Raw genomic sequence first — 12,686 nt, 5'->3', positions numbered from 1 at the left:
CCAGATGCCATGATCTTTGTTTTCTGAATGTTGGGCTTTAAGCCAACTTTTTCACTCTCCTCTTTCACTTTCATCAAGAGGCTTTTGAGTTCCTCTTCACTTTCTGCCATAAGGGTGGTGTCCTCTGCATATCTGAGGTTATTGATATTTCTCCCGGCAATCTGGATTCCAGCCTGTGCTTCTTCCAGCCCAGCGTTTCTCATGATGTACTCTGCATATAAGTTGAATAAGCAGGGTGACAATATACAGCCTTGACGTACTCCTTTTCCTATTTGGAACCAGTCTGTTGTTCCATGCCCAGTTCTAACTGTTGCTTCCTGACCTGCATATAGGTTTCTCAAGAGGTAGGTCAGGTGGTCTGGTATTCCCATCTCTGTAAGAATTTTCCACAGTTTATTGTGATCCACACAGTCAAAGGCTTTGGCATAGTCAGTAAAGCAGAAATAGATGTTTTTCTGGAACTCTCTTCCTTTTTTGATGATCCAGTGGATGTTGGATGGAGGAGCCTGGTAGGCTGCAGTCCATGGGGTCGCTGAGAGTTGGACATGACTCAGTGACTTCACTTTCACTTTTCACTTTCATGCTTTGGAGAAGGAAATGGCAACCCACTCCAGTGTTCTTGCCTGGAGAATCCCAGGGACGGCAGAGCCTGGTGGGCTGCTGTCTATGGCGTCGCACAGAGTTGGACACGATTGAAGCGACTTAGCAGCAGCAGCAGCAGCAGTGGATGTTGGCGATTTGATCTCTGGTTCCTCTGCCTTTCCTAAAACCAGCTTGAACATCTGGAAGTTCATAGTTCATGTATTGCTGAAGCCTGGCTTGGAGAATTTTGAGCATTACTTATAAATATAGGCAGGTGTTATATAGGTTAAGGTAAATAGAAAGCAAACAGACAGGAAATGCAGTGGTCCACTCACAGCTACAGATTCCTAGGGTTCTTTGCAGCCTCCTCACTGCCAGTGCAACCTCGTTGACTTTGTCCTGTGTGGACCTTTCCTGGAGTTACTGTCAGGGCATTGAGAGCTGGCCCTTCTTTAGTTGACTGGCTAGTTTACAAACAATTGTCATAACTGCTACTGCTAAGTCGCTTCTGTCATGTCCGACTCTGTGCGACCCCATAGACGGCAGCCCACCACCAGGCAAGAACACTGTATGGGTTGCCGTTTCCTTTTCCAATGCATGAAAGTGAAAAGTCAAAATGAAGTCGTTCAGTCGTGTCTGACTCCTAGCGACCCCATGGACTGCAGCCCACAAGACCCCTCCGTCCATGGGATTTTCCAGGCAAGAGTACTGGAGTGGGGTGCCATTGTCTTCTCTGTTGTCATAACTGCTTGGTAATAAATGTTTGTTTGTGCCAAAACACTTGGTTGTAGACTGGTTTTCATTGCAACCTAGTCATGACAGTAGGGAAGAGAAGCCAGAAACCCTCACATACCACCAACAAATGGAAGTTACCCTACTTACCAAATGGATAAGTTGGTCATAAATGACACAGCTGACCTAGCACAAGAAGCAAACAGTCTATTTCAAGAAATTTAGCCATGAATAAGAATGATAACGCAGTGCCCCTTTTCCATTGACCTAAGCATCTTCAAATGGCGTGAGGTGAGAGAGGTGCTTTATTTTTAGCAGGTGTTTGTGGTTTATGCTACTGGATGTACACTAAAATTCAGCTTCCCCTTTCCAATTCCAAGGAATTCCATTAGAGTCACGGTGAATATCCAGTGAAGATCACATCTCACTGATGCTCTTACAGATCTGATATTGTAGGTCTCAGACCTGTTACCTGCTTTGTGGACTTGTGTCTTCATTTCCTGCCTGAAAACAGTCTTGAAGGCTGTTTGATCCTGCTGTGTTTAGAATCATGCCCTTACAGGGTTTTGTCTTATGTTTGTTTGGTGGATATGGACTTCTCTGTATCTCATATGGTAAAGAATCTGCCTGCAATGCAGGAGATACGGTTCGATCCCTGGGTCAGGAAGATCCTCTGGAGAAGGGAATGGCAATCCACTCCAGTATTCTTGCCTGGAGAATCCCATGAGCCTGGTGGGCTACAGTCCGTGGGGTTGCAAAGAGTCGGACCTGGCTGAGTGACTAACACCGCCACCTTGGTGCCTATTTTGCTTTCCTATTTTTACTGTGTCATTTTTTTGAACCTTTAAGAACCAGGGGCATTGTGGGTTGAATTACACAGGGCTGCCCTGGCTCATCACATCCCTACCTCCCCTTCATCAAGGTTTGCTGTTCATAGATTCTTACTGCCCGTTGAGCTCATTCAGGCCAAAACTGGAACTTGGAATCCAAGGCCTGGATTTTTCTCTGACTCAGTTTCCTGTGTTCTGAAAAACACTCCTTTTCCCTATATTAATTGTCATTCTTCTTTTGTTAAGACTTAAGTGGTGTGAAGGTAAATTCTCATGTTCTCTTCGAACGCCAGCTTGAGCCTTTTGAAATCCTGGAAGCATCCCAACCAGTGAATTGTGTTCCAGCCCTTTCCGAGCATCATTCACTGCTCTCATTTCACAGATGCAAACACAAAAACACATCCTTCTGTACACACACTCATGAATGCTTTCCCAAGGTCAGGAATAATAGTGTCAGGAAGGCCTTATTTTACCAAAGAACAGGATGTTCTGATAAACTCAGTATTCTGAGAATTATCATATGTACCTATCAAGGTTCCCGCCATCAAGCCTCCTACTCTCTCTCCACTGAGAAAGCGGAAAGCCCTTCATCTGCCCTCACTACCTTCTAAACTGTTCTCATCCAAGGCATCCAAGTATTGGCTCAATGTTTCAGAAACGTGAGAGATAGAGATTCATATTAGAAAGGAAAAGAAGGAAGCTTTTGCGAATGAGAATTTTTGAAGTGGTTCCGGTGTGTTCATCACAGGACTATTTCCGCGCTGACCTTAGTACTGTTTTGCTTTTGCCTTTGCCTTTCGTCTTGATGTCCAGCAGCTCTAGAATGTCTGGTTCTCATTACTGCCTGGACTCCTGCATTAGTCAGGTTTTGCCATTATTATATTTTTGGTGGTGAGCAGGGTGTACTGCCTTGTCTCAGCCAAAAGCTGCTCCTAACCCAAAGAATTCATCTCAGGGGAGCCTGAGTCTAGGTCACTTAATTTGCATATCTCGTGTGTTTAAATAAAAGTGCCCTTACTCTGTGAGATGTTACTAGGTATTCTTTGAACAAAAAACAATGTCCTTTTTCTACTACAGTAATCTAAATGTATATACTTATATATATATGAGAAAAATATTAAGCACACATGTAGTGTTATTATTACCCAATAATTTGACTTTCAAATCATAAGAAAAACAGGTAGTTGCAAACAGCTGATGCAGATGTGAACATTATTCCATCACGCCCAGGAAAGATTGCCTGGGAAAGTGTGGATTTTCCATAATTTAGAATCTGGTTCAGATAACTGGTCTTGCCACTTCCCAAGACTGACGTGACTCTTCAACACAGAAAATGCTAGCACGCAGGGGTTGAGCACCACAGATTTTGGAGTCAAAGATACTCTTCGGTTTTTGTCCAGTGGAGGTCTCCTGAGCTGAGCATACTCCTTGTATATTTGGGATCTGGTTATTTCCTCTGTGAGATTCCTTGGTGGCTCAGATGGTAAAGAGTCTGCCCGCAGTGCAGGAAACCCAGGTTTGATTTCTGGTTTGGGAAGGTCCCCTGGAGAAGGGAATGGTTACCCACTCCAGTATTCTTGTCTGGAGAATTCTATGGACAGAGGAGCCTGGCAGACTACAGCCCATGGGATCTCAAAGAGACAGGCATGGCTGAGAGACCAACACTTACTATTTCCTCTATAAATGAGAATCCAAATATCTTGCTCATAACATCATTGTAAAGATCTAAGGGTATAATGTATACATACAAACACATATAGCAGGCAAGATGGAGTGAAAATGATAACTATGATTATCCTAAGAATGATTATAAAGCAGAATTTATAGAAAGAGATGTTAAGAGACTCAGATACTCGTAACTCACAGAAGCCAGGTTACCAATTTAGTCGCTCAGTCGTGTCTGACTCTTTGAGACCCCATGGACTGCAGCACACCAGGCTTCCCTTCCATCACCAACTCCTGGAGCTTGCTCAAACTCATGTCTATTGAGTCGGTGATGCCATCCAACCATACCATCCCCTATCGTGCCCTTCTCTTCCTGCCTTTACTCACTCAGCATTCAACCCTCCAGCATCAGGGTCTTTTCCACTGAGTCAGCTCTTCACATCAGGTGGCCAAATGATTGGAGCTTCAGCTTCAGCATTAGTCCTTCCAGTGAATATTCAGAACTTATTTCCTTTAGGATGGACTGGTTGGATCTCCTTGCAGTCCAAGGGACTCTCAAGAGTCTTCTCTAACACCACAATTCAAAAGCATCAATTCTTCAGTGCTCAGCTTTTTTTTTTTTTTTTTTTTTGTGGTCCAACTCTCACATCCATACATGATTACTAGAAAAACCTTAGCTTTGACTAGATGGACCTTTAGTCGGCAAAGTAATGTCTCTGCTTTTTAATATGCTGTCTAGGTTTGTCATAGCCTTTCTTCCAAGGAGTAAGCGTCTTAATTTCATGGCTGCAGTCACCATCTGCAGTGATTTTGAAGCCCAAGAATATAAAGTCTGTCACTGTTTGTATTTTTTCCCCATCCATTTGCTATGACGTGATGGGACCAGATGCCATGATCTTAGTTTTTTGACTTCTGAGTTTGAAGCCAGCTTTTCCACTCTCCTTTCTCCCATTCATCAAGAGGCTCTTCCCTTCCTCTTCACTTTTTTCCAAAAGGGTGGTGTCACTGGCATGTCTGAGGTTATTGATATTTCTCCCAACAATCTTGATTCCAGCTTGTGCTTCATCCAGCCTGGCATTTCACATGATGTACTGTGCATGTAAGTTAAATAAGCAGGGGGACAATATACAGCCTTAATGTATCTCCTTTCCCAATTTTTAACCAATCCATTGTTCCATGTCAAATTATATTTAGAAACTATGCTGTGCAAACAAGATGGCAAGGAGAAATGGTCAAATCGAGGATGGAAATTTTAAATGAGTCAGGTTATGGCAATCTAAAGTTCCCATCTCATGAGATGAATGTAGCTGATTCCAGGACCACACAGGTGGATCAGGGGAGAAAGGCACCCACGATCTCAGGAGAGCATCATAATTCCTTTCAGCTCACTCAGCAACTTTTGTCCCTGACACAGTTTTTAATTACTCTAAGACCTTCAGTTTGTGTCTAGGCATGTCTTCCCAGTCTTTGCATCATGCCCTCTCATTAAGATGGTGGTATATTTCTTTTACAACTTATGTTTGGGGAAGAACAGCTGTGTTCACTCATATGTGATAATATAGTTGGGAGACTCAGGTTGGCAATTAGATTTCCTATTATTCACACACCAAAAAGTGCACTGACATCAGAATGTCTCAGCCGGTTCTACTCACATACACTTAAGCAGGGAGGAGCAAACTGGCTGAGAAGTGGGGGATAGGTGAGGAGGGGCGCAGGGCTTGGGCACAAACATTTGTTAACACTGCTTTAGAGCCTGCACAATACCCGGGGCTCATAAAGTAAAAGATTGCATATAATCTTTGATCATTGTTTGTCTAAGCCTTTTTCTTACAAAAGTAGAAACATAATATGCAACCTCTCCAGTTTTTTGCACCTCCCTCTTAACTCAACCATCATCAGCTTTCTTTGTATATCTATAAGCAGGCCAGCTCCTAGAAGCTGATTGACTAATTAATTGATTTTTTTAGATTAGATCTTTAAAAATGTTTTTAATGACCTTTATAGTTTTTAATGACATTCTATAGTTGATTTACAATATTGTATAATTTTCAGTTCTATAGCACAATGATTCAGTTGTATATATTCTAGAATAAATATATTCTAGAAGCTGATTTTCTGAATGACCACTTTGCCAAAGGCAAGTGAATATAAGTAATTGAGTATGCTGCTGCTGCTGCTGCTGCTAAGTCGCATCAGTCGTGTCCGACTCTGTGCAACCCCATAGACGGAAGCCCACCAGGCTCCCCCGTCCCTGGGATTCTCCAGGCAAGAACACTGGAGTGGGTTGCCATTTCCTTCTCCAATGCATGAGAGTGAAAAGTGAAAGTGAAGTCGCTCAGTCATGTACCACTTGTAGCGACCCCATGGACTGTAGCCTACGAGGCTCCTCTGTCCATGGGATTTCCCAGGCAAGAGTACTGGAGTGGGGTGCCATTGCCTTCTCCAATTGAGTATAAGAATGTATTATTACCCTAAAAAGGAACAAAATTGTGCCATTTGCAGACACCTAGATGAACCTGGAGACTCATACAGAGTGAAGAAAGTCAGAGAGAGGAAAACAAATATCGTAATTAACACATATATATGGAATCTAAAAAAATGGTACAGATGAACCTATTTGCATGGCAGGAATAGAGACACAGATGTAGCGAACAAATGTATGGGCCCCAAGAGGGAAAGAAGGGTGGGGTGAATTGGGAGATTGGAATCGACATCTGTACACTATGGATACTATTGGGTCCCTGGGTCAGGAAGATCCTCTGAAGAAGGGAATGACTACCCACTCCAGTATTCTTGCCTGGAGAATTTCAAGGAGAGGAGCATGGCGGTCTACAGTCCATGGGGTTGCAAAGAGTTGGACACGACTGAGTGACTAACACTTTCACCTCATAAAATAGCTAACCGCCTGCACAGCACAGGGAACTCTACTCAGTTCTCTGTGGTGACTTACTGGGAAGGCAATCCAAACAACAGGAGATATATGTATACATATGGCAGAAGCCAACACAACATTGAAAACCAACTATACTTTTTTTAAGAAAGGATCATTATTATGCATTAGGAGATTTTACTGTTAAGGATTCTTTACATAGTCAATAAATATACATTCTGGAGTACCTTCTTGAATGAGTGTATGAGTGCTGTCCCTTCAGTCGTGTCCAACTCTTCATGATGCTATGGACTGTAGCCCGCCAGGCTCCTCTGTCCATGGGATTCTCCAGGTAAATACTGGAGAGGGTTGCCATGCCCTCCTCCAGGGGACCTTCCCCACCCAGGGATCAAACCTGCATCTCTTATGTCTCTTACATTGGCAGGCATGTTCTTAACCACTAGAACCACCTGGGAAGCCCACTTTCTTGAATATCAGGAACTGTTGCCATTGATACCTGTGTGACTGATAATTATCTTGAAAAATACATTGATAAGACTGCTCCCTGAGATCATGGCTCAGAGGTTAAAGCATCTGCCTGCAAGGTGGGAGACCCGGGTTCAATCCCTGGGTCGGGAAGATCCCCTGGAGAAGGAAATAGCAACCCACTCCAGTATTCTTGCCTGGAGAATCCCATGGACAGAGGAGCCTGGTAGGTTACAGTCCATGGGGTCGCAAAGAGTTGGACACAACTGAGCGACTTCACGTTCACTTTCACTTTGAGACCGTGCAATAGGTTTGCCACTACACACCTCTCACCCTCTGTGGAGCCTCTCTCCTCCACCACCGCTGCCCCCCTCCCCAGCTTCCTTCCCCCTTTCAAGTTTCCTTTGTCTGCTCTTTCTTCAGCCTCTTCCTCTCTTGTCCTTTGGCTTCAGTTGGAACAGTGGGGACTGTGGCAGGAACACATTAAATGTTCCTTAAAACACTGTAAGGAGGACACGAGCAAACCCATGAACCCCAACAAAACAGTTGAATGGTATAAGCAAATGTGATGAATCGGTTTTTTGGTGAATTGGCCTTTGCACTAATTGGCTTTAGGCAAATTGCCCACTCAGTGATTGGACTTCTGGAGACCTTATCTGACCTGGCGTGTTCTGGGAAGAGGCAGACCAGGGAAAGCATGGAGCTCAGGAGAGAGTTCTTTGTGTGTATAAATTGTTTGGCGACCTGCAGTAAAATGTAGTTCTGTGCAAGCAGAGCTGACATGAATCAACCGACCTGCAAGTGTGGGTTCAGTAACTCTCTCCAACACCAATGGCTGAACATGACTTCCTGTGTTTGGGGTCACTGGGAACGTCATCAGTGTTACTGAATTTAGAAAATTACAAGAAGGGCCTGATTTATGTGATGCGTAAGACCAACATCCCTTTTTAAATTAGTAGGCAACAAAATTATTAAAGTGCCCAATGAGTATGCCTGGCATAGTTTTAAAATATGAGGCATCAAATGGTTTTTGTCTAGTGGTCCTTGTTGAAATCTCAACACTACAGCTTGGCTTCAAAGAGTTACCATGTGTTAAGTGCTTCATTTTCTTTCTCTTATGGAATCATCCCAGCAGCCCTAGGAAGTGAACACTTTTATTACCCTCACTTTACCAGGGAAAGCTGAACTTAGTCAAGCTAATTTGCCTGTAGTCTTTCTGCTACTAAGTGAGGATGCAGGGCTTGAACTAGGGCTTCCCAGTGGTGCTAGTGGTAAAGAACCCATCTGCCGATGCAGCTAGATTTAAGAGAAACAGTTTCAATCCCTGTGTCAGTAAGATCCCCTGGAGAAGGCCACAGCAAGTGGCCACTCCAGTATTCTTACCTGGAGAATCCCATGGACAGAAGAGCCTGGTGGGCTACAGTCCATAGGGGTGCAAAGAGTCAGACAGGACTGAAGCAACTTAGCAGGAACACGAAACATCTAGACCAGCATTGTCCAGTAAGAACATAAAGTGAGGCATATATGCAATCTTGCATTTTCTATTTTAAAATTAGAAAGAAATAGGTAAAATTAATTTAATTTACCATAGCAACCCACTCCAGTGTTCTTGCCTGGAGAATCCCGGGACGGGGGAGCCTTTTGGGCTGCCGTCTATGGGGTCGCACAGAGTCGGACACGACTGAAGTGACTTAGCAGTATATCTTACTTAATCCAGTATAACCAAAACACACTGTAATCTCAACATGAAATCTATATAAAATATGAATGAGATATTTTTAATTTTTCTTCTTATTAAACCTTTGAAATCCACGTGTTTTATACTAACTGCACACCACATCTCCGTTCAGGAAAGCTACATGTAAAGTACCCAATAGCCACACATGTGAAGTGGCTATATTATTGGCAGGTACGCTTCACAAAGAGTGGTCTGTGGACCAGCAGCGTAGCTGTTCCCTGCAAGCTTATTAGAGATTTAGGTTCTCAGATCCACCCTGTTTCTACTGAGTCAGAATGTTCACTTTGATAGATGCACAGAGGAGTCACGAGCAAGTTAAAATTGGAGAAGCACCTTCTTCACCATTTTACTGCGGCTGCTCCAGGGCAGCCATTTGCAGCCTCCTTGCAGGATCCCGGATTGACGCCTGTTACATGGCAGCCATCTGGGAGGTAACTCTGATGCAGAGCTACATCATGAAGAGTCCATGCTTTGGGATGAGGTAGGTCACTAGCTACAATATTTTCTGATTGTGCACAATTATTTGACCAGAGTGAGCCTTAATGTCGGCTTGTGTAACATGGAGATGACAGCTGTATCAATTGTATATTAAGTGTTCTTTAAGGAAAGAACAGACTCCCCGTTTTTATGTGAGGACACTGTCTCCATAAATATTTGTGATTCTCAGTCTTCTTGTGACTAAGTTCTCACCAATGAGAGGTTAGTCTAAGTGTTCTCTCTAGCTTCTGGAAAGGATCATTAACGTTTCAGACCCAGTCTAGAGTTATATCTCTTTCTTTCTGTCCATTCTCCTTCAGCCTCAAGTATAAACATGGTAGCTGCAGCCCCAGGAACCATCCTGGACCGTGAGGTGATCTTATGGAAGTCACAGCCTGGGATGGTAAGGAAGAAAGATAGCATGCTCCCAGATTCCTGACAGCTGTAAACTTTCACTCAAGCCTAATCGCTTTCTTTGTGTTAAACTACGTTACTGTATATATAGACCTTCAGTTCAGTTCAGTTCAGTTCAGTCGCTCAGTCGTGTCCGACTCTTTGCGACCCCATGAATCGCAGCACGCCAGGCCTCCCTGTCCATCACCAACTCCCGGAGTTCACTCACACTCGCGTCCTTAGCAGGCAGTAAATAAATGTTGGTCTTTTTAATGGATATAACAGACATGGCACTGGCCCTCAAGGAACTTAAAATAGAGCAGAAACAGTAAAGGAAATAAAAATGTGATAAGCATTTGTCTAGCATTCCAAGCTCTCGGGCATACACATACAAGTACATCTCTTCTGACCTAGACTTCATAATAGTATACTGCTACAGCTAATGCTAAACATGTTTATGTCTAGGTGAGACCCTTCCTTGAATTGGTGATGAGATGTCTCCAGTAACAATGGTGCTTCTTAGTTAAATCTATCTGTACCCAGTTGCTTTAAAGTTTTTAAAGCTACCTGCTACCTGTGACTTAGCAACTTAGCAGCAGCTGCTACCTTAGCAACATTGCCAAGACCTTAAGACTTTGGAGTAACTCACTCTGGATTGTTTCTGGTCATTTAGGAGGAAGTATATATAAATAAATAAATAAATATATATATACATATATATATATATATTTAATGGTATTTGACCATAGAACCAGGATGCAGAGATTTTACTCAGGTGTACATGTCATTGTTTATTTTGAGATGAAGGGTAGAGCAGGGAAGAAATCAACACTTGAATTTCTAAAAACTTTAGAAAAGGTTTTTAGGCCATGAAGGAAGTATATATTAGGCTTATCCAAACATATTGTATCACAGATGAGGAAATTGCGATCCACAGGTGGAAAAGGACTTGTGTCCACTGCACGTTGCTTACGAGGGGGAGAGCTGGGAGCAGGGCACAGCAGGCTGGTGTCCAGAGCCACGTGTTTCCCAGGGCACAAGATTCTTCATGCGCACACACATACACACATCCATACACGCACACATATGTGTAGTAGTGGTCATTATTTTAAATGATGGCAGTGAATTACAGCACAACAATGGGCTTTTGCCATCATGATCGCATGGAGCTCTTTCAAAAACCCTGAGAAGTAGACATTACTTCTCTTTCTACAGACAAGGAAACTGAGATAAAGGTCATTTGAATCCAAATGTATATTTATTATGTCAAGCATATACTACAATAATTAATAATGATTTTTGAAACTGTTAATATGGTATAACAAGTATTGTTAAGAACCTTTAAATAATTAAATGAAGGGAAAGTGACTGATGGAAGATACTATGAGAGAATATTTTCATGAAATAACATAGAATATTATATTCTTTCATTAACATATATTTACAAAAGTTAAATCATAATACAAGGCAGAAAAATAGAATTTAAATTATATCACACTTCTAATCCTTATAGGATTATTTGGCATACTAGTATTCTCAGCATAAAACAAGATTGCTTTTACATTTAATTTTCACTTATTTAGTTGCACTGAAGCCATGAATCTGTCAGGAAAAAGCCCCATTAAGGAATTCTTCCCATTTTGTGAATATTAGTCAAAAGAAGAATGTCAGCTTTCCCAACTTAGTATAGAATGGAAAATCAGAAAAAATGTGGGCAATTGTCATTGTCAACGGAAAAACAGAACGGCTCCGAGTGATTCGGGCATCACAAGTTTTCAGTTTTTTCACTCTCAGCTGTGTTGTTTGGAAAGTAATTATAGCAATGGGAAATATAGCAGATTTATTGGCTGTGAGAAGAAAGATAGTCACTATTTTTCCTCATTTTCTTTAGAAAAGCTCATTTTCATAGAACAGCTCCATGACACACTAGAAATGTTGAAACTTCTTGTCTGCATTTTTATAAACTTCTCAAACAAGATGGAATAGCAACTATGGCATGATTAAAACAAAATCTGTTTGAAATGAAGAAAGGCTCAATACTGAACTTGGCAAATAAAAAAAACAAATTAACAACAGATGACTGCTTGACAAGAGCATGGTTTATTGATCAGCATCTACTGAAGAAGAAAAGCAACTCATTTATTGAGCATGGAAGCATTTCTTATATGTATCACATAAGAATAAAGAAAAATCTTTATCTTTCTGTTCCAGGGAAGGACTAGTGCATGAAGAAAGAGTGAGGCCGTCACCAAGCAAGATGGTGGGCCCGATGCCATCACCTCCCTGAAACGATGGCAGCTTCCAGCCAGCCTTCATCCTTCCATCCTTACAAAGCTACCCCTGATGATCATGTATGCGTTGACCTGTCCAGTTAGTTATTCTACATGGGAATAAACATATCTCACTGGGCAACAGTAATTTCAGCTCATTAGGAAGGGACCCTGGGAAATTTTTATAGCAGGCAACAGTGTCATTTGCATAAACAAGTCATTACCGTAAAAACACGTTTCCACAGCGGGTGGGCTGCTGACTTTGGAATGAGGGTGCAGTTGAGGAACCATGATGGAATCCTGATCTTTTAGAGGTTGCTCTGAGCTCTGATGGGAGAAGGCAATGGCACTCCACTCCAGTGTTCTTGCCTGGAAAATCCCATGGACAGAGGAGCCTGGTGGGCTGCAGTCCATGGGGTCGCCACAAGTGGTACACGACTGAGCGACTTCACTTTCACTTTTCACCTTCATGCATTGGAGGAGGAAATGGCAACCCACTCCAGTGTTCTTGCCTGGAGAATCCCAGGGACGGGGGAGCCTGGTGGGCTTCCGTCTATGGGGTCGCACAGAGTTGGACACTACTGAAGCAACTTAGCAGCAGCAGCAGCAGCAGCTGAGCTCCAATGGGGTACTTGATACTAGCC

Source organism: Ovis canadensis, chromosome 19 (assembly GCF_042477335.2).
Source record: "Ovis canadensis isolate MfBH-ARS-UI-01 breed Bighorn chromosome 19, ARS-UI_OviCan_v2, whole genome shotgun sequence".
In the NCBI taxonomy this organism is placed as follows: domain Eukaryota; kingdom Metazoa; phylum Chordata; class Mammalia; order Artiodactyla; family Bovidae; genus Ovis; species Ovis canadensis.
The sequence above is the reverse complement of the archived record's forward strand: the minus strand, read 5'-3'. Positions refer to the sequence as shown.